The 22,345-nt window shown below is 41.5% G+C and overlaps 1 protein-coding gene across 1 annotated transcript in view; it reads right to left on the reverse strand.

The window, feature by feature from the left end:
• LOC140353432 (inactive N-acetylated-alpha-linked acidic dipeptidase-like protein 2) overlaps positions 1-22,345 on the reverse strand; it is a 440,212-nt gene that overhangs the window by 271,432 nt on the left and 146,435 nt on the right. The window lies entirely within an intron of this gene.

Genomic DNA, 22,345 nt, shown 5'->3' on the forward strand with positions numbered 1-22,345 from the left:
GGAGAACTACCGAGAAGAAATCTGATACAAAAGTTCCAGCTTTGTTAAAGAATAATCACAATGTCAAGTTCAAGTTACACAAAGGCGATATACAGACCCTACTGGATGAACTACTAACATTGACCAGAAGTTACACACTCTTACTTACTAACTTACTTCTACACAGCGCTTTTAGAAGGTTGAAAAAATATTTGGCTGGAGCAAAACAGTCACTGACTTGTGTCACGGCCCTGCCTGTTGTGGCAGGGATGGGTGGGGCCGCCTGATTGGTGGCACCTGAGTCACATAAATGGTTTGCGCTGAGACTCACTCATGTCTGCTTTCTTCCCCCCAGGTAATCCCTTTTGGTTTTTATTCAACGTTGGTTCCAGTTATAATATACTTTGTACTTTTGTTATGGCACTCGTTGTTACTTTATCATGTTCATTTGTTGTAATAAATTATCTTAAACGGCCTGAACGTTTTGTAGTCATTTTCCCCACACTTTTCTTTGTTTTGTAGCATGCTAATGAGCCAGGCTTGTTACATTTGGCCTGCAGAACACTTGACCTGACCTCCTGAACAGCCAGCGGGACTTTTAGTTAAAGCTGTCGGACCCGAAGAGTCGCTCCCGGCACAATAACGTCTAGATTCACCGGGTCCCTGCCAACGCGGAAGGTACCTCAGTGCCACGGTTTGTTGAGAGTTCAATAAAACATCAACTTAAGCCAGAATCAAGTTGAGAATACCAAGAAATCTCATTAAGACATTAGATTAGCAATTCTGAGAGTCAGCAGTTGCGTGGCTCTCGTATAACGCCGAAGCTAAATGTTGAAAAAGCGTGACACAGTTGTCATTATTATTTGCCACCCATTCACACAGCACCCACAGGGCCCCCTAATAATGATGTGCCGCTATTCAAAAGAATATGTAATGGTCTTTCTCTTAGATTTACACATAAATATAAAAATAATCATGACTGTATAGGCTAAATACGAATACTCAATAATTAATCTAAACTAATTTACAGTGGTTTTCATTCAGTTTCATTCGGTTTTCTTGCACTTGTGTGGGCAACCATTGAGAGGCCAGACCCCACAGAGGGAACCACTGGACTAGATTATAGAATTGTATGAGATATTGCTAGATTGTTTGGTCAATAACTTTAATTAGCAGTGTAAAGTTGATTTAGGTGGAATAAAAAGTCAAACGTTCAGAGCTTGAGCATACGGTGCAGTGCTGTGTGTTTACAGATGAAGGCAAAGAGGCTAAAAGGCAGGAGAAACTGGTCTGGGAGTTCCCCGGCATCAATCTTCAATGCTCCAACACATTTCCATTACTTCTGCCTCAATGCAGACCAAGAATCTTCTGTGCAAAACGGAACAAAAGTTCATTGAAGTGACCTCTGCTGCTGCCATTCTCACACTATACTTTACATAGCTCTGCAGACACACATAGGGCTGGAGGTTTCATTAAAATCCTATTTGTGGGTTCATTCAAGCTTTTCTTTTATCGAAATAAAGTAGGTTATTTCAAAGGTTAATGAAGTATACCTTGACCATAACCTTATTTTGTCTGATCGGTTGTGGTAAATTTAGGCTCATGTTTGTTATTGATCTGAAGGTAACATTGATTTTAAAATCAAACATGGATTTCAATGATTAAGTTGATCATTCACAATTTTAAAAAATGTGTTATAGATATATATGTTGTAAAAGTAGTTTTAATTTATATTTTGCGATTTGGTTGTCAAGCCGGTTATCCAATCAGAACACAGAATGAGCTCCTCGTGCTGGGTTGCCAGATCCATGACAAAAAACAAATTTGTAGTAAATCCAAAAGGGCTGATAAGATGTGTTCTCAGTATATGATAAATAATGGCATGCCAGTCAGTTGTGGTTATAATGGCCGGAAAGCGCACATTATTGCCATTACCATATATAAATACATTGCTTGATTTAGTTTCATTTATATGACAAAAACAAATGTCTAATTGTCTAACTCAATATTGTATCAACTTGACACAGGGCTAAATGTTATGTATAAACCAGACAGCGGAAATATTTGGTGTTAAATAAAGCTAAATAAAATACCTACATTTTAGGTGAATTAGGTGAAGATAATTATTATTTTTAAACATAATACACAAGAAAAAAAGTAAGGTAAAACACAAAAGAGCTAGCTATGTACTGCAGAAGACCTTCAAGAGGAAATCCTGTGAGGGAATGGCCTGTCTCATCACGGATTGAAACAACATAGTAAGAGCTGGCTGTGATGCAGGACATGGAGACACTTTTTTTTCCTGAAGGCTGTTACTCTGCTCGGACAGCCCTGACACATGATCTGCTGACTCTACCTGACAAATCCTCTTGCTAAGCTGCACTGAAACGCCGGACTGCGACACAAAGGCGACTGGGAAGCGCGGTGAAAAATCTATTAATAAATAAAACAAATTATAGCACTTTCTCACACCTCGTGCCACTTTTCAGCCCCGTCCCAGTCCATGATTTTCTCACAGGCAACACAATGTCTATCTAATGTACTCTCTTTCCACATTTCCAGTGCAGGGCTGTTTGCTTCCGTCCATATCTTCAAAATCAATAGTCCAGTACTAACTAACCACTAAAGATGTGCTCAAAAAGAGGAAATTATGTCTTGTTCCCCAGCAGACAAAGCCTGGGTCACATAGTAACCAGCCCTGAAGGAAGTCCAACACGTTCCATCACATTGGAAAAACTACAGGGCAGTCCCACAGAGCATGTATCGGAGTACCTGTGGTATCAGAAATGTACTTATGTTGAATTTTGTGCAATTTGTTTTTACAATTAATATTAATTAAAATAAAAAAGCCTATAACAGACATGCCCCCACTGCACGCTGAGTGTAAGGGTGTGTTTGCCGACGCCGCATCATTTCACTTCGCTTTGCTCACGGAGCGATGGGACGCTGGAGAGCAGCCAAAAGCAACCCAAAGCAGAATCGTTTTCATTTCCGGGCAAGAGAATTTGACTCAACAAATAAGTTGTATTGTGTAATTCATGTTGCACAGTGCAAAATGTCATCACACATGTCCTTAGGGTAGACAATGAAATGGGAAATGTAGAAAATATGGGACCTTTTAAATCTAGGATTATGCCAAACAGGTGTAGTTACTCGACAAGAAACATAGCCTCTCATAGAATTGGCCAACACAACTAATAATCAAGGACAAATACAACATATTGCTACTCTAGTTTGGCACAGTATCAAGTATTTCTGGATACTAAAGGAAAGTATTATCCATACAAAACTACTGTAAAACTATGCTTAAGTAAAATGTTCAGAAAAACCTAGAAACTGGCTGAAAGTGGCAAGGAGTAGAAGACCACTCTAAAGAGCTTTTATATAGCATAGCAAAGTTTGACACACAAGTCCCCCCCCCTTTTTGCCCTCTACACCCTGCCGTACTTCCACTCGTCATCACTCGTTAGCAGCTTTACATATTTGATTTGTGTGACTTAAACACATTTGTTCTTTCATAAATCATGTGCTTATGGGGACACGCTGCTGTCTCTGGCGCCCAGGATGCTAAATTTTTCAGCTTGTTCTCTTCTTCAGGCTGAGGGGAAGCAAACAAAATGCTAAGTTCACAGCTTGGTCCTAACAGCGGCTGACAGGGCTGTGGTGTAGCCATCTGTGGAGCTCTTTGCCGTGAGGAGATGGGATGAGGCAGGAGTGTCAGGAGGTGCGAGCTGCTAATGCACAATGGCATCTCTGCGCCCACACACGGGCTTCAGAAGACTGGACGGGAACAGGCAAGGCTTTGTCTCAAGACCAGGGCAACGTGGTTTAAACTTGTACAAAAGGGAGTGGACAGGGGGGAGGTAGAAGAGAAGACAGCAATGTACAATCAAAAATTTGGTCATGAAACAGACAACCATGTCCACACTCGTCCCCTGACCTCTCATTCACTACATAGTCCTGCACTGATCTGATCTGACTATTTAGAAGACTGTACGGTCCACTCAATCGGTCACTCAGGTCACTACTTTCTCCTCGGCCCGGGTCACGTGACTCTCAGAATCAGAAATGGTTTATTGCCATTGTCAATGAACAAAATTCACAAACATAGGAACTTGCTTTGCTGATTCGGTGCGATATAAAACAATGAACAATGATAAAAACAAGATACTGCATTTTCTGCAATATAAGGCGCACTTAAAAGCCTTTAATTTTCTCAATAAATGACAGTGCGCCTTATAGGTTAATTAATTCTGGTTGTACTTACTGACCTCAAAGCGGTTTTGTGTGGTACACGTTTTGTTTCGCTTAATGCGCCTTATAGTCATTCCGGTGTGCCTTAAATATGAAAAAATGATCAAAAATAGTCAAGTGGGCCTTATAATCCAGTGCGCAGAAAATACTGTATGTAGAATCAAAAAGGGCATGCATTGAAGAAAAACTATTTAAATTTACCATAAGACAAAAATAAAAATAGGCTCACTATGTACGCAAAATCAACAGTTACAGTCTACAGATGTAGAGCAGAAATATTGCAGGTATTTAGAAGTGTTTATGAGTCCAACGGCAGAGGGAAAGATACTGTTCTTGTGGTGGGAGGTTCTGGTCCAGATGGACCGTAGCCTCCTGCCTGAGGGGAGTGGCCTCCTGCCTGAGGGGAGTGGCCTCCTGCCTGAGGGGAGTGGCTCAAATAGTCCATGTCCAGGGTGAGAAGGCTCAGCTGTGATCCGACCTGCACGTCCCAGAGTCCTAAAGACGTACAGGTCCGGCAGAGGGGGAAGTCTGTAGCCGATCACCTTCTCAGCAGAGCGTACAATGCGCTGTAGTCTCTGTTTGTCCCTGGCTGTGGCTCCAGCGTACCACATTGTGATGGAGGAGGTGAGGATGGACTTAATGATGGTGTAGAACTGCACCATCATCTCCACTGGCAGCTTGGCTTTCCTCAGCTGCTGCAGGAAGTACATCCTCTGCTGGGACTTCTTGATGAGGGAGCCAATGGTGGGCTCCCAATAGAGGTCCTGGGTGATGATGGTGCAGAGGAAGGGGAAGGAGTCTATGGTGGTGATGGGGGAGTCTGATAGTGAGAGGGGGTTGGGGGAGTCCACCTCCCTCCTGTAGACGGACTCATCCCCGTCCGAGATGAGCCCGATCAGGGTGGTCACGTCCGCAAACTTGATCAGTTTTACAGAGTCATGGCTGGAGGTGCAGCAGTTTGTGTACAGGAAGAAGAGCAGAGGAGAAAGTACACAGCCCTGTGGAGCTCCTGTGCTGATAGTCCGAGTGTCTGAGACATTCTTCCTCAGCCGCACACACTGCCTCCGATCCTTCAGGAAGTCAATGCTCCACCTGCAGGTGGAGTCAGGTACGTTGAGCTGGGAGAGCTTGTCCTGGAGCAGAGCAGGGAGGATGGTGTTGAATGCAGAGCAGAAGTCTACAAACAGGATCCTGGCACAGGTTCCCGGGGAGTCCGGATGCTGCAGGGTGAAGTGGAGTGCCAGGTTGATGGCGTCGTCATCAGACCTGTTGGCTCTGTAGGTGAACTGCAGGGGGTCCAGCAACATATCTGTGTTGCAGCTATTATGTGTAATGTCAAGTTATTACAGCATGTATTTGTTATTACCAGTACTTACACCTTCTTACTACCCATAAATACTGTGTAACTTATTACCCGCACTTACACCTTATTATGTGTGCTGTAGTCTAAAGCATTACCAATAAACCAACTATTACTTTATCATTCTTTAAATTATCTTCACTTTTTACCAAGAAGTAGAATAGTCCATACCCACATACTTTATCACGTAGTGTTATTATTAAGACCTTTGCAAACGAATTATTCCATTCACTTACCGTGTCAGAACTGCCATCATTATACTCATAAGAGATCAAAGTGCGTTTTACCACTCGTCTTTTAACAGCCACCGTTTTCAGAGAACAAATTCTGCATAACTAACACAAGTCTGATGCAACAGCTGGGGCTGGTGACCTTGGGGGGCTGGAGTCGTCATAAACGCGGCAGCTTTGAAGAGGTGCGCCGGCATATTGGTATTCCGGGAAAACAACGCCCTTCGCCTGTCCTCCTCCCCATATCAAATGTTTCTGCACACATCTGCATACTATAGAAGCAAATACACACAGGGAATGCGGAGCAAAGTGCACCCGTTTTTAGTTGGAGGCGTGAGATTTGGCAGGATTTTAGTTCAAGGGCTCAATAGGAGGTCGGAAAACATATTACAGAAGGCAATGAATTATGAATTTGGGGATGTGTTACATGGTACTTTTGCCCTTGCGGCTTCAAACGTGGGTTATATTTTTGTATGATTTTGTATGCGTAGAAATGTGTCTGGTGGAGATAAAATGGGTTTTAGACTTCACTGCACATCTGCTAAACCTGGTTCCAGTAAAAAGGTTGGCCTAAAATTGTGGGTACCAATTGGTTATGGAATAAATATTTGAGTGGTTTACAGACTTAGCTGATACATTCCAAGGTGCTCCCATCTCTGGTTTATAAATGGATTTAAACAATGATCAAAAATTAGAGCTTGCAATACCAATTAACAGTGCTCTATCTTTCAAATCATCCAAATGAAACTTGTATTAAAAACAAAATGCCTTTGCTTTGTCATTTTTTGTTTTAGAACTTAAATAATGTATGTATGCACACATGACTTTCTACCAGCGTTAGCAGTAGCAGCTGTTATTAGTTATTAGTAGTTAGCAGCAAGAGAGAAATACCATCCATCCATCCATTTTCTACCGCTTGTTCCCTTTCGGGGTCGCAGCTGACTGGAGCCTATCCCAGTGACTTCGGGCCTTAGGCGGGGTATATCCTGGACAGTGGCCAACTCGTCCAGGGCCAACACAGAGACAGTTCACGCTCACATTCATTCACTAGGGCCAATTTAGAGTCACCAATTTTGCCTAACACATACATGTCTTTGGACGGTGGGAGGAGAACCCACGGTAACACGGAGAGAACATGCAAACTCCACCCAGAGAGGTATGTGATGTTGGTCTGGTCCGGGAATCGAACCCATGATCTCCTTCTTGGGCGGCAAGAGCGCTAACCGCCTTTGCCACCGTGCACCCCTAAAAAAAGAGAAATACCATGGGGATAAAAAACAAAAGCTAGCTTGCCCCGACATGCTAATACAAGCACCCAGTTGTAATGAGTGGGATTTGATGATAGAAATGATCAGAATGTGCCTGGTGATGATTTATGGTCTTGGAAACAGCACAGGAGAACTACGTCACAAATGTGGGGAATTTTGAAACTGAATCCTTGTAAACAGGATTAATGAAACAAGACTGAATGAAGGAACAATGTCAAAATTCCCAAAATATATATATATATATATATATATATATATTTCAGTAGTTCTCAAAATAGAAAACAGAGGAAAAAAGGGAAATGTGGGAATGTCTGGGAATTTAATGTCTTCCATCTTAGTTTCAAACTGATTTACCGACACGTTTGGGACAGACAGTAAACTACTCTCTGCTCACTGTAAAAACTCACACAGCATTGTTAAGGTGGCCTATGGTCTCCTGTCTTATTAAGGTGGAAGGCAAAAATTCAAGCTGTAGAAAAATTCTTCCCGTAACAGTCGTTTCCACTAGGCTTTCCTCTGACACGACCTTGTCAGCGTCTGCAGTTAGCGAGCATGAGGCTACCTGTCAATCCACGCTCCATTCTCCCACCAAAAAAACACCAGCAGGACATCACCGCACCGCAAATTATTCAATATCCCTTCTCAAATATTTATTATCATCATATTAAATCTCCCTGGAGTATTTTTATTTTATTATATTTTTGCAAGATAACACAATAAACCCTGGTACAATTGGTCTCCCAGCGGGTTTCAAGCCTAGTGGAGGACTGGAAAAAAACACTCGGGACAAATAAGATAAGCAAACAGGATGTAATGAAATGATGGAGAGTCGCCATGGAGACGCAGTTCGGATTCCGAGCCAGTCAGCAGTAAACCAGGCGCACGCTAAGACACCCATCACAAACCAGGGTTTATCCACGTATGGCTGAAGGTAACCCCTCGGTATTAGAGCGGGTAATTGGAAGAGTGGAGTTCAAGTGAGCATATTAAAAGTGCTATATCCGCCTGGTGTGATGGACGGCTGGTAATGCCCAGGAGGACTCTTGGCAAACACTGAAGAACCGAGGTGTCCATCTCAATAGGAAGTCCAGCGTCTCTGAGTAACTTTGAGTAACTGGAAGCACACGTCATCACTGCACTGTTTATGGAGAGGTAACTTTCTACTCACACTGAAAGCGAAATATGATATGCTGTAGACTTGTTTTCACAGGAATTGTACAGTACAGAGTAGTCTAAATAGGGAAACAACGATGCAATCATATTGTACTAGTATAAATAAGGATGAGGATTGTGGTAACACCACACTTTCAAATGCCCATGAGCATGACTTAATTAATAATGAACAAATACTTTATTAAGAATTATTCAGACTTAACAACCACTTAATTAACACCCTAACTCCTAACCCTTTCATTTAGTAGTTACAAAACCTGAATAAGTCTTCGTTGTTAATTATGAATCAGGTCTTTGTTCATACTTTATTATGGCTAATTAAGTTTTACTTATAAAAAAGTGTTACCAGGATTTTAATTGTATATTTTGCACCTTGTATCTATTTTAATTTAGAAATGTTCCACAGTATGGCATTAAACTCATCTATCACCACGGTAAGCTGGTGGATAAGTGATTCTGCTCAGAGCAGACGTGTGTTATTCAAACAAAACACCTGTAATTCAAATGCAATATAGATACGTTTAATGCCATACTGTGGAACATAACAGGCAACCAAAGAGACAAGCAGGTGTCAGTTACATAGTGCAAAAAGCAAAAGTTTGAAATAAATTAATTGAACTGATTTTGAGCCATGGTTGTTGTTTGCCTGGCCAGCTAAAATGACCTGCTTGACAATTTGGTCTGGAATAATATCCTGTCTCCCCAGTTTTAAATGGCCGTTATTGACAGCCGTATAAACCAATCAGAGAAAGACATGGTCTGTACATGTATAAACAAACATGGTGGCTTATGAGTAAAAAAGGGCGGAATAACATTAGACTGAGAAATTACACATATTTCTGCAGAATCAACAAGCAAAGGAATAAACTCAAATGCATCTGAAGTAAATGCAGTTATATGCTGTATTTTCTGAGCAAATGTGCAAATTAGCGGCTGTGGTTGTTTAGATTTATATACAACAAGAGTTTAAGACAGCAAACATGCCGACTGCAACACTTGTGAAAGTTACTTAATGAATGTCAAATTTACTTAATGAAGAGAAATGGGTTTGTGTGGTCTGAGTACGAGGCTGAGCTCTTCTGCTTCTGAGGAGTGTTTGTGTTTACTGTTGGTCACATGTTTGTGTTTACTGATGGCAACATGTTTGTGTTTACTGTTGGTCACATGTTTGTGTTTACTGATTGTCACATGTTTGTGTTTACTGAAGGCCACATGTTTGTGTTTACTGTTGGTCACATGTTTGTGTTTACTGTTGGTCACATGTTTGTGTTTACTGATGGCCACATGTTTGTGTTTACTGTTGGTCACATGTTTGTGTTTACTGATGGTCACATGTTTGTGTTTACTGTTGGTCACATGTTTGTGTTTACTGATGGTCACATGTTTGTGTTTACTGATTGTCACATGTTTGTGTTTACTGATGGCCACATGTTTGTGTTTACTGATGGTCACATGTTTGTGTTTACTGATGGTCACATGTTTGTGTTTACTGATGGCCACATGTTTGTGTTTACTGATGGTCACATGTTTGTGTTTACTGATGGCCACATGTTTGTGTTTACTGTTGGTCACATGTGTGTGTTTACTGATGGTCACATGGTTGTGTTTACTGTTGGTCACATGTTTGTGTTTACTGTTGGTCACATGTTTGTGTTTACTGTTGGTCACATGTTTGTGTTTACTGTTGGTCACATGTTTGTGTTTACTGATGGTCACATGTTTGTGTTTACTGTTGGTCACATGTTTGTGTTTACTGATGGTCACATGTTTGTGTTTACTGATGGCCACATGTTTGTGTTTACTGTTGGTCACATGTGTGTGTTTACTGATGGTCACATGTTTGTGTTTACTGTTGGTCACATGTTTGTGTTTACTGATGGTCACATGGTTGTGTTTACTGTTGGTCACATGGTTGTGTTTACTGTTGGTCACATGTTTGTGTTTACTGTTGGTCACATGTTTGTGTTTACTGCTGGTCACATGTTTGTGTTTACTGTTGGTCACATGTTTGTGTTTACTGATGGTCACATGTTTGTGTTTACTGTTGGTCACATGTTTGTGTTTACTGATGGTCACATGTTTGTGTTTACTGATGGTCACATGTTTGTGTTTACTGTTGGTCACATGTTTGTGTTTACTGTTGGTCACATGTTTGTGTTTACTGATGGTCACATGTTTGTGTTTACTGATGGTCACATGTTTGTGTTTACTGTTGGTCACATGTTTGTGTTTACTGATGGTCACATGTTTGTGTTTACTGTTGGTCACATGTTTGTGTTTACTGATGGTCACATGTTTGTGTTTACGCAGAGAGAGGATGGCTAACTCTGCAGCCAAGATTACAAAATATCAGACAAGCTTTATATAAATTGCTGCTTGTCTTATAAGTTTAATCTTTAGAACCTGTAATCTTTCTTCACAGATGGACACAATCGTGCAGTGGACACTGGTCGATTTATTGATGTGCAGAGCAGGTCTTTTGTCCAGCAATAATGTTTGAAGTCAATTACGGCCTTCCAAGCTGTCCCAGTGGCACTGAAGTATGGGTCAAATGCAGATCATTTCTCTTATATAATTGATCTACCCTTAATCCCCCTTTGTTCTTTTACCATGATCAACGCATGCATCACTGTTAATGTTATTCTGAGTCGTAACCCAAAAATGAATTCATTGAAAACACCACCTCCCAAAGTGCGACGTTGCTGGCTGAGTTTGTAACAGGCTATAGGGCCATCACGGCAGAAACCTTTATTTTTTATAGCGTTCATGAATTAAAGATGGCTCCCCCCGGTGGTGTCGTAGGCTTTATGGATCTCCTTGTCTCTCTCTTTCCTCCACATTAAATCCTCTCCTTACCACGGACAACATCTCGGGATGTTAGACACGGCAACAATAACAGACAAACATTCTTATCTATTTTCCTGGATATTATTCTACCAAGTCTTTGTTTTCTAGACGTCCATGTTTTCTCGGAATGTTGGGGCAGTCTATTAAAAACTGCATTAACCACAAGTCAACAGGTTGTTCAGTCCATTATGGTTGAAGGTCAGGTTTTGTGTCGGTTTTGTGTAGAGTTTTGCGAAAAACAAAAGAGTTGGAAGGACAAAGTATTGGATCTGTGTTGGTTTAGAACAGTGGTCCCCAAACTTTTTGACTCGAGGGCCACATTGGGTTCTAAAATTTGGCCGAGGGGTCGGGCCAGGAAAATACGGTGTGTTTGTGTGAACTAATGAATTACTATAAATTACACGCAATATTTGACCTGTAACTTGTAACAAAGCAACACATGCAAGGCTCAATGTACAAATTGTTTTCCAAATGCATCAAATAATGATTAATTTAAATACATTTCAGTTGAATAAACACAGCAGGAAAATTGACCTTCAATTTCAGTGGGAACAGTGTTGTTGATCTCCCTGTTTTGCATCAAAGTCTGGTGTAAGATTTGTTGTGCCAATTCTCAGGATCGATCCTTTGGTGTTGATCAGTGAAGCTGGATCTGTGACGTTTGTTAATGTTCATGACACTGGATGTCTCACATATGCAGGTCGAGCAGAGCAAGACCAGCATCTTCTGTACGTCCTCTGGAGGTTTTGTTTTGTTAAGTGCGCCCATTTTGGGCGCAGCGAATTACACTGATCCGAATGTGCAGCCGGAGCCGAGACGAGTGCTTAGGAACCGTCATCAAATAGAAAAACGAAAAATGGAATGGAACGTCAAATAGAGCGGTTCAATTTGAATAACACATAAAATACACCATGATGGTCGCCACAGCAACCTTTATTTTTCCGAGTGTAATGACAATTAATATGTAAATGAGACTCTTGCAAATAGTCATCTGATTGATGATGATATGGAAGAAAGTTGTAAATGAGGCCATCTGACTGTGTTGATTAATTTGTTCAACAATTGATTTTATTTTCAGGTTTTATTTAAATAAAACATGTTTTAAAAGTGTTTAAAAGTTAATTTGTCAAGAGTTGTCTTTAATAGAATGTTTACAAATACATTTAAATAAATGATCGTGTTATATCAATGGAAAATATTGATTGTTAGTCACTTTCGTGTTTTGCTCTGCAATTATGAAATATTAACGGATTGTTTAGCAGCACCGCTATACAAGTTAAAATCCTTAATCTGAGCCCTGTACTTGGAACAATAACTTGTCCTTTTCTTCATTTCTTGCTTTCTGTCATTGCAGGAAGTCTATCTGCGCCAACACCCAAATACAACAAATACAATTACCGGTAGCTTTTTAGATGTTTCCTTATTATTTTTTGAACCTGACATATTCACCTGTAGACATAGTCGTAAGTACCTCTGCGCTGGCATCGCATGTTTTAGAACTTAAACAGAATACTTTCTATCAGGCGTTTCCCACATCAGAAATTGAGTTAGAGCTAGATCTACTGGCTGCAGATGGCATCACCATGCACCATCATGCTAATATAACCACGCAGTTTGATGGCAGAAATGCTCAGTGAGTCTGGTGACGATCTAAAGCAGCACAGCAAATCATGTGGCTCTATTAATGACATGACAAAACTAGAAAATTCTTACTTACTTACAACACAAAAGAGAACTTCCTGTTACTACAAATCTTACTAAACAGATTTAAATGAACTAGCCATTAATTAAGCTAAATACAACTGTTTTTGTATGATTTAGACACTGAGCTCGCTACTTTCTCCTCGCCGCGGGTCACGTGACTCTGGTGTTTGAGCGCAAATAAAGTCTGCTCAACTCAGATTAAAAAAAGATCTACGTAATAGTTATTGGTAAAATCCGTCTGGCACGCACATATGGACTAATAATCCCCATACAAGTTGAGAATCTACCATTCAACAAAAAACTGACTGTATTATTCAACTTTTTGGCTGTGATGGTGACTCAAGGTAAGGTAATCAGCTAACGCTAGCAAATTTCCGGCGTATTGGTGAGCGACGAGGTTTGTTTCCTATTCTCAAATCAACAGAGCTTGGTTTTAACAGCTCTTCTTCATCATTCAGTTGTGTTGTGTCCAGTTAAAGACCTGTCGCTGTTGTTTTTCAGACTCTACGACTACTTTCAAATCAAATATTGAGTATGGATAAGATTGCTACAGTGTGTCGTTTTCTGGTGGAGGGTCCGAAACCTTCTATTCTCCAAGATATTGTTTTGCCTGTTCCACAAAATGGTGTACAACTTCACAATCTCCATGGAGGCAAACAGGTGACTCCACCAAAGACAAATAAGTTAATAAAGTGGAACATTCTTTTTGACAAGCAGGTTATGGACCCTCCAGAAAACGTATACATTGAAACTTTACATTATAACTGTTTGTGTTTGTCTGACATGACTGTGGCCACCTGTTTTTATGAACCTGAAGTATTGGAAACACATTTGAGCAGACACAGTTCAAGTAGACTCGACCCTTTAATTTGAATAAGACAGCAAAGTAAAAAGTTCAAGTTTGTAGACAGAGGCTATTTAGATGTTTGTTACATTTGCTAACAAGTATTTAGAGTATCTAAACGTGCAGCTCTTTTTCAAAAATCACCAATGTATGAAGGATTTGTGGTGCTTGATGAAATACTTAAATGTTATTGTCAAGCTGGCTGGACAATGTTGGATTACAACATGTATGCTGATTTCTAAAAGAGTGCATGCAGTAATGTTTTCTAATGAGGCTCTGGTATTACTCATGTGACGTTTTAGCGTTTTTAAGTCTCCAAAACCGTCCTGGCTTTTCACAGTTTGCGATATTTTGAGGCTAACGCTAACTCTCTTAATTGAAGCTAATAGGAGCTAATGTTTGGAACGGCACTAGCTTTTGGAATGCAGCCGTTCAGTCTGTTGTGCACGTAATTGGGGGGGTCACATGAAATAGAACATTTGGGATTAATAGAATTGCCCCGCACACCCTCCAATTTATTTTGCCACAAAATAAGTTATAAACAGTAAACTATACATAGATTAATGCAATGTATGCTGTGAAAAAGCATGATCAGTGGTATGGAAGATAATAGCCGACAAAGTGTGCGCAAATGTAAAAAAGACAACGATTAACGTCATGCACATCTCTGGACATTACACAGCGACCCAGTGCCAATAATAAAGTGCTGAGATAATCAACAATAACCAGCTGTTAACACCCACTGCTTTGTCAACACTCATTAGTAGGGGGAGTACAAACTTCATTGTTTATATGATGTGTCCATGCACTTAATTTCTTGTCAACATGTTATGAGCATGTCACTGCCAACCTTTTTTTTATTAGACAGGAAAGGAAAGTGTGAAATGGGGATGAGAGAGAGGGGAGGACATGCAGTAAATGTCAGATTCAAATTCACAACCCTGCGTCCGGCTGCACAGAACGTGGCATACGTGTGCTGTGCCTTAACCACTCGACCACGGGGGTCACTGCCTACTCTTGTAGGTATTTAAAGACCTCAGTCATCAAAACGCCACTTAGCTTCACTAGTGCATAACATACTGTACTTACACATTGCAATTTACATAAGACTTGGAAATACAACTGTTTACTTGTATAAAAACTGCCAAGAACTTTGGGGTTCGTACAAGTTTTTTTTGGACAATGTAAACATACAAAGTCCGGTCGCATAGCCCATAATAAAAATGTACAAAGTATAAAATATATGTTGCTTCCATGACGTTACGCGTCGCAGCCGCAATACAACACAGCTGTTGCAATGCAACCGTCACTGCTCACAGCAGGTCAGAGAGCCCCAGTTCATCTGAAAACACCACTCAAAGCACAAAAGCGTAGTAAATACAAGCATATTGATTTGGTTTGAAAGTTGCATGCAAGAAGGGCCGCATGCTCTGTGTGTTTGGAGGCTTGATTGTTAATGAGGAACATTATGTACAGTGGCACAGGAGGACAGCACATTTTCCAGGCTTCATGGTTGGATTGAATGGCCTTCCTAGGTCTGCTTTAATTTGTTCTAGTAAAATCAGGTTTCTGGTAGACACTAGGTTTTTAGTGCATCAGTGCGGTTTTTAGCCATGTGACAGAGCAATATTGTTCTCCTCTGAAAGTAAAGTAAGTCAATTTCTGTAATTGCGCCACTGAGCTGTTTGTTGTTTGTGAATCTTATAGAGATAAAACATAAAATTGTGGTGCAATTTTGTTGTCCGGCCCACAGACCATAGCCCTCCGAAAAATCAATACCTGGAAAATGATTGGAGACCCCTGGTACAGTACACAGTACAGTACAGTAAACACTGATTTGAGTCAACTGGAAATGTAGACAAGTTTCACATTACACAACTTCTTTAATGCAATGATCATTTAACCATGTTATATTGTCCCCTCATATGTTGTCTCATACACGCTTTGTTTTTCTGCAAAACAGATTGTTGTGCCACAAGTAAAAATCCTGCATGTTTCCTTTTTATCAACACACAGCCCTCGTTTCATGATCAAAAATATTATATTACAAGTGCATAATCCATCTAACATCATCCACACCTATTATTATTATTATGACTATTAATAGTCGTCTTGTGAATTACTGAGCTCAGTCGATGAAAACTTTTGTTATGTCAGCTAATCAATCGTCCTCTGGACCCAGAGCCCGGTTCTAAACATGGAGACGCAATCTGCCATTAAAAGAACCTTTGTCATGGAATGAGACATACACCAATGCTATTCCTTAACACACAGAGAACACAATTCAAATTAGAATATGAAACGACACAGAAATATCAGACGTTTGTATGGCATGCATGGGAGAAAACGCCGGAAGGGGTCACCCAGGCAGGTTGGTTTTATTAGATATTATGGAATAGGCGGGTCACATTTCTCATTGGTCAGCTTCACATCAAGGCACTTGTCTTTTACGACAGTTGAGATTTTTCCGTAGAGATAAAGCCTGGTGAATGTTTTACCCATTCTCCCCTGGGGTGTTACCCCCCCTAGGGTAAACATCATTTGGCCCATATTTACAACACCTTCACAAACAACTGCAGTCACACATGCTGTTTTTCTCTTAGACAAATGATGCAGATAATATATCACTATTGTGCAGATAAAATACATCACAGAAATATAATCATATATTCACATTTTATCACAACCTTTCAAAAGCGCTCAAAGGTGAACTGGTCAGTGGGATCAGCGCCAGTCGAAAAGTGGCTTGTGGTTGAAATCTCAGTAAAACAATGCAAACCTGCTTGCCTGTTTTCCTAAACTTACTTCTCCAGGGCAATTCAAATGCAATTACAATCTCTCCCAAATGCACCCTGCTTCTCCTATAGATCTGAGTGTTGACAGCCAGCTCCAGCCTCCATCAGCCTCTACCCATCCTCCTTCCCAGCACAAAGCCACACCACCAGGGCCTCTCCTCCTCACGCAGCCCCTCGCACGCACCTGCAAACACCTTGGCCATGCATCCACGTCTAATCTTGTCCCTCCCCAGGCCTGCAAACAGCCCCCAGAAATCCGCAGAGTCGTTTATCTAAATTAGAGAGCGACGAGTGCCGAACCCCACCGGGCGTCCATATGCTAGCACAGTTAGCGTCATTAGCATCATTAGCCAGTGTCAGGGCATTAATTAAACATCAAGCCAATCAGTTAAATGCAGTGCTGGTATGAGTGGAGGACCTGAGGAGAGGGGCTTTGTCAGCAGAAGTGATGGAGGAACAAAGCAGAGTCGGGGTTATGGAGGGCAGGACTTGACAGCTGTTCAATGTGCAATGTGGCTTTGAAGTGTCAATACATCAAAAGTGGAGGCGGAGGACTACATAGTTCTGAGACTTTTTTCCTGTCATTTGTGGCCGTTAGCCTATAACAGGAAGCTGAGACCCATGAATAAAAAAATATCCTATGCTACATTTTGGGAGTAATTTTTCCATTCAAAATATATAATATCATAAATGGAATATCTGTGCCAGACCCAGGCGCGAGCACTCACAGAAGTAACCAACGTTTTTACATCCCACACACAGTTTTCTTGGCAGAATAAGAGTGCCTTACAGAGCTTCATGTGTCACATGCTTATGGCTCTTTTGTTTTATCTGCACTTGCGCTCCTGCAGTAAAAGAATATGTATCTCTAGCTGCTTTCGGTCTGTCAGGAAGGGCATCTGTGTCGCGCGCACTCACCTCTGACCATTCTCTGTATGCATATATTATTGTGCATGAACTGAGCCATGGTCAAACTTCACGCACATCTCATTCAAACATAAGAGGCTGAAGCACAACAAAACAATATCTGCAAAATAGACGGCCTAAATAGTATTAAGTGTAGGCGACTAAACCACAGTATACTCTGTTGTTTTAAAAGTTAATTTGGGAAGGATCAATGCAACCACATTTATATTTTTCATAAAGCCTTTGATGTGACTGCTGCTGCATGTTTATTCTCCTTCATACGTCACTTTGCATGACCCCTTTATGGCGTTTTGGAGATGTGGAGAAGGCTTAATGTGATGTGGGTTTGTGTAAGCAGATTCCAGCTGCAGGTGAGATCTGTAAAGCACAAACTGCATCTGGAATATCTGGAATTTGTGTGGCGTGGGACTGTAGTTGCCCTTTAGAGTCCACACTTTCTCAGTAAAATTTCTGCACAGTCCGTAGATTGTGGCCCAGATCTGTGAACACCACCGGTGACGTCATTTCCGGTGAGTGTGTCGCGTTTTCAGAGCTGTTCGTTCTTAGAGCCTTTTACCGATTAATCCACGAATTATACACACTATTTACGCATCATATACACGAAAGTGAACGTTTGATTTCTCCGCAAACAATCCGGAGCCTCAAGCCGCTCGCTTTTCAGTATTTCGTGGATTAAAAAGCCCTCCTCACTCTCTAGCTCCAGCCTGAACTAGCGTAGCCTAGCCGCTAGCGTCATGGCTGGATCTACCTTTACCTGTTTGAGCTGTCATATGTCGAGTCAGAACCCTGGCTCCTTCTCTGATGATAGGTGCGTGAAGTGCAGTGTAGTGGTAGTTTTGGAGGCCAGGGTTACGGAGTTAGAAGCGCGGATCCGCTGTTTAGAGGAGCTTAAGTCCAGTTATAGTTCGGTTTTAGCGCGAGGGCTACCGGACCGCGCTGCAGGGCGTAGCATTAGCATTAGCAGTAGCAGTAAGGCCGAGCTCAGCCCCTCAGCGTCTCCCGTGCAGCCGGGACTAGACCAGGAACAGAATAGGGACCATTTTGTGACAGTTCGGAGGGGACAAGGCGCTAAGCGCCGAACCTCAGAGCGCCGTGAGCTTCACGTCTATAATAGGTTTTCTCCCCTCAGCGATCACACGCCCGCTGAACACACGAGAGAAACTCTTGTAATCGGGAGTTCTATTGTTAGAGACGTGAAGCTGCCAGCTGCTAGCGTTAGGTGTTACCCGGGGGCCAGAATGGGTGACATCGAAGGAAACCTTAGGATCTTAAAGCGGAGTAGGACCCGTTTCCGGCGAGTCGTGGTTCACGCAGGCGGTAACGACGCCCGGCGGAGACAATCAGAGGTGCTCAAAGTTCAAGTAGCCGCGGTGTGTGACCTAGCGAAGTCGATGTCGGACACTGTAATATTTTCTGGTCCCCTGCCCAATCGGATCAATGCTGAATTGTACAGCCGTCTCTCAGCATTCAACAACTGGTTATCCAGATGGTGCCCTCAAAACAACGTTGTCTTTATTGATAACTGGAGTGCGTTTTGGGGAAAGCCCGGGCTCATACGCAGGGATGGCATCCATCCGACTTCGGAGGGTACATCCCTATTAGTTCGGAATTTGACCGATAGTCTTAGTCGTGTTAAGTGACCATCTAGGGATGAGCCCCAGGTGCAGAGCAGCAGTTCAAGACGCTCCTCTGTCGCTGAACTCTCGCCCGTTCTGTTACATGTGAAGTGTTCAGATTCAAGACAGATAGAGACTGTGTGTGTCCCTCGTGTCCCTCGTACAAATAATGCCAAAAAGTCACATCTCAGAAAAAATATTTCAGGCGTCAGACCAAATAACTTAAGGAAAATAACAATCACAAATGACACAAATACACAAATGAATAAACACGTAAAATGTGGACTGCTAAACATTAGAGCAATTTCCTCCAAATCGCTCTTAGTTAATGAATTAATTAGTGACTATAACATAGATCTTCTAGCTCTAACTGAAACGTGGCTTCAACAAGACGACTACGTCAGACTAAATGAGTCCACCCCACCCAGCCATGTTAACTTTCAGACTGCCAGGAGCACAGGCCGAGGTGGTGGTGTGGCAGTAATCTCACACTCAAGCCTACTCATGAGCCCTAAAACTAACAATGCATTTCACTCATTTGAAAGCCTTATGCTGTCAATCACATGTCCAAATATGAAAAACCAAAAAGGAGTTTTGTTCATAGTTATCTACCGACCTCCTGGTCCCTATTCAGAGTTTTTAACAGAGTTTTCTGACTTTATATCAAACTTAGTGTTAGCCTGGGATAAAATAGTTATAGTTGGAGACTTTAATATCCACGTGAAAATGAGTGATGACGCTCTCAGTAATGCCTTCAGCGCCTTGTTAGACAGCATTGGTTTCACTCAGAATGTAAATAAACCGACTCACACTCACAAGAACACTCTGGATCTTGTCCTAACGTATGGAACAGAGATTAGTGACCTCATTGTCCTCCCTCAAAACTCTATATTGTCAGATCATTTCCTAATTACCTTTCAGTTTATTCTTAAAGATCATCCAGTCCCACAAAATAAAGTTATAATGAAAAGGACAATATCTGAAAAATCTATCTCAAAATTCAAAGAAATAATAGAGCCAATATTCAGTGACATGTCATGTGATCCTGCTGAGAACAGCTTTAGTCCCAGTTTAAGTGATCAATTTGTCGACTTGACCATGAATTCTCTGAAGTCTGCTCTTGACGTTGTCGCGCCGTTAAAACAGAAGGTCATTAGGCCAAAGCGCGCCTCCCCATGGTACAACCAAGAACTGCGTTCACATAAAGAAAAAGTTAGAAAGTTAGAGGGATTATTTCGTCACTCTCACACCGAAGAATCCCTAAAAGCATGGAAAAGTTGCCTGCTGTCCTATAAGCAGGCTCTGCGTAAGGCCCAAACCAGATATTATTCAAATCTAATAGAAGTCAACAAAAGTAACACTAAATTCCTTTTCAGCACTGTAGCTAGGCTAACAAACTGTCACAGTGCAGTAGAGCCCTCAATCCCAGCTACACTTAGCTCTGATGATTTCCTCCTATTTTTTAATAATAAAATAAAAACAATCAGAGATAAATTAGATGAAATTACCCCCGCTATTAGCCCTGAACTAGCCCAAGCTGTAAATCTAACGTCCCATATAAATCCACCTGTAAACTTAGAAAGGTTCACAGCTGTTGATCAAGCAGAGATAACTTCAGCCATTATGTCCTCTAAAAGCTCAACTTGTGTCCTAGACCCCATTCCAAGCAGACTCCTCAAAGACATTCTTCCCCTAATTATAGACCCTATTCTTAATATAATAAATACTTCACTCGAAAGTGGCTATGTTCCACAGTCCTTCAAACATGCAGTCATTAAACCTCTTCTGAAAAAGCCTAATCTAGATCCCGACCTATTGGTAAACTACAGACCTATTTCAAATCTTCCCTTCGTCTCTAAAATCCTTGAAAAAGTTGTAGTAAAACAGCTTTGTCGCCACCTGCAGGACAATAACTTATTTGAAGTTTTCCAGTCAGGGTTCAGAGCCCACCACAGCACTGAAACTGCACTAGTTAAAGTCACAAATGATTTGTTATTAGCCGCTGACGATGGACTGGTCTCAATCCTGGTTCTGTTGGACCTCAGCGCAGCGTTTGACACCATTGACCACAACATTCTACTGCAGAGGTTAGAATGTGATGTAGGTGTTGGAGGAACAGCCCTCAGCTGGTTTAAATCCTATCTATCTGATAGGTTCCAATTTGTTAATGTAAACCAGAGCTCCTCACCAAGCTCTAAAGTAATTTACGGTGTGCCACAGGGTTCGGTACTCGGTCCAATTCTGTTTACTCTTTATATGCTGCCATTAGGCAACATTATCAGAAAGCATGACATTAACTTCCACTGCTATGCAGATGACACTCAGCTGTATTTATCAATGAAACCTGATCAGAGCGATCAAGTAGACAGACTTAGTACTTGTGTGAAGGAGATAAAAACCTGGATGACACTAAACTACCTGCTTCTTAACCCTGAAAAAACCGAGGTCATTGTGCTTGGCCCTAAGCATCTACGAGACGCTCTATCTGAGCAGATAGTCACACTGGACAATGTCAGTGTAGCCTCCAGTTCTACTGTAAGAAACCTTGGAGTCTTATTTGACCAGGAGCTCTCATTTAAAGCTCATATAAATCAAGCTTGTAAAACAGCCTATTTCCATTTGCGCAACAAGAGCCAAAATCAGAAGAATCCTGCCTAAAAGTGATGCCGAAAAACTTATCCATGCATTTGTAACGACTAGATTAGACTACTGTAACTCCCTGCTTGCAGCGTGTCCTAAAAGCTCCATAAAAAGCTTTCAACTGGTTCAAAATGCAGCAGCAAGATTACTAACAGGAACAAAAAGAAGAGAGCACATTACGCCAGTGCTGAAGTCTCTTCACTGGCTCCCCGTCGAGTCTAGAATCAAATTCAAAATTCTACTCTTGACCTACAAAGCCATAAATGACATGGCCCCATCCTACCTCAAAGATGCTATAGAACCATATCATCCAAACAGAGCTCTTCGCTCTCAGAATGCTGGCCTTCTGGTGGTGCCAAGAGTCTCTAAAAGTACTGTAGGAGGTAGAGCGTTTAGCTACCAAGCTCCTGTGTTATGGAATCAGCTCCCGACCCATGTTAAATATGCTGACACAGTCTCTTCATTTAAGTCCAGGCTTAAAACGTTCCTCTTCGAAATCGCTTATGGTCAGACTAGTTAGGAACAGAAACATAAACCCACAGCTTTAGCTACGCTGCCCTAGGAGTAACTATGCTGGGGGAAGTATGACAGCTTGAGCACTATCCTCTTCTTCTTCTGACTACTTATGCTATCAAACAATATTTATTTTTTGATTCCACTTGCAAACTGTTCACCGCCTTCTTTTTCTTTCTCTCACTCCTGAGGACC

The sequence above is a fragment of the Eucyclogobius newberryi genome, unplaced genomic scaffold (assembly GCF_026437365.1).
Source record: "Eucyclogobius newberryi isolate DKJ021-1_F unplaced genomic scaffold, fEucNew1.0.hap1 SCAF_9, whole genome shotgun sequence".
In the NCBI taxonomy this organism is placed as follows: domain Eukaryota; kingdom Metazoa; phylum Chordata; class Actinopteri; order Gobiiformes; family Gobiidae; genus Eucyclogobius; species Eucyclogobius newberryi.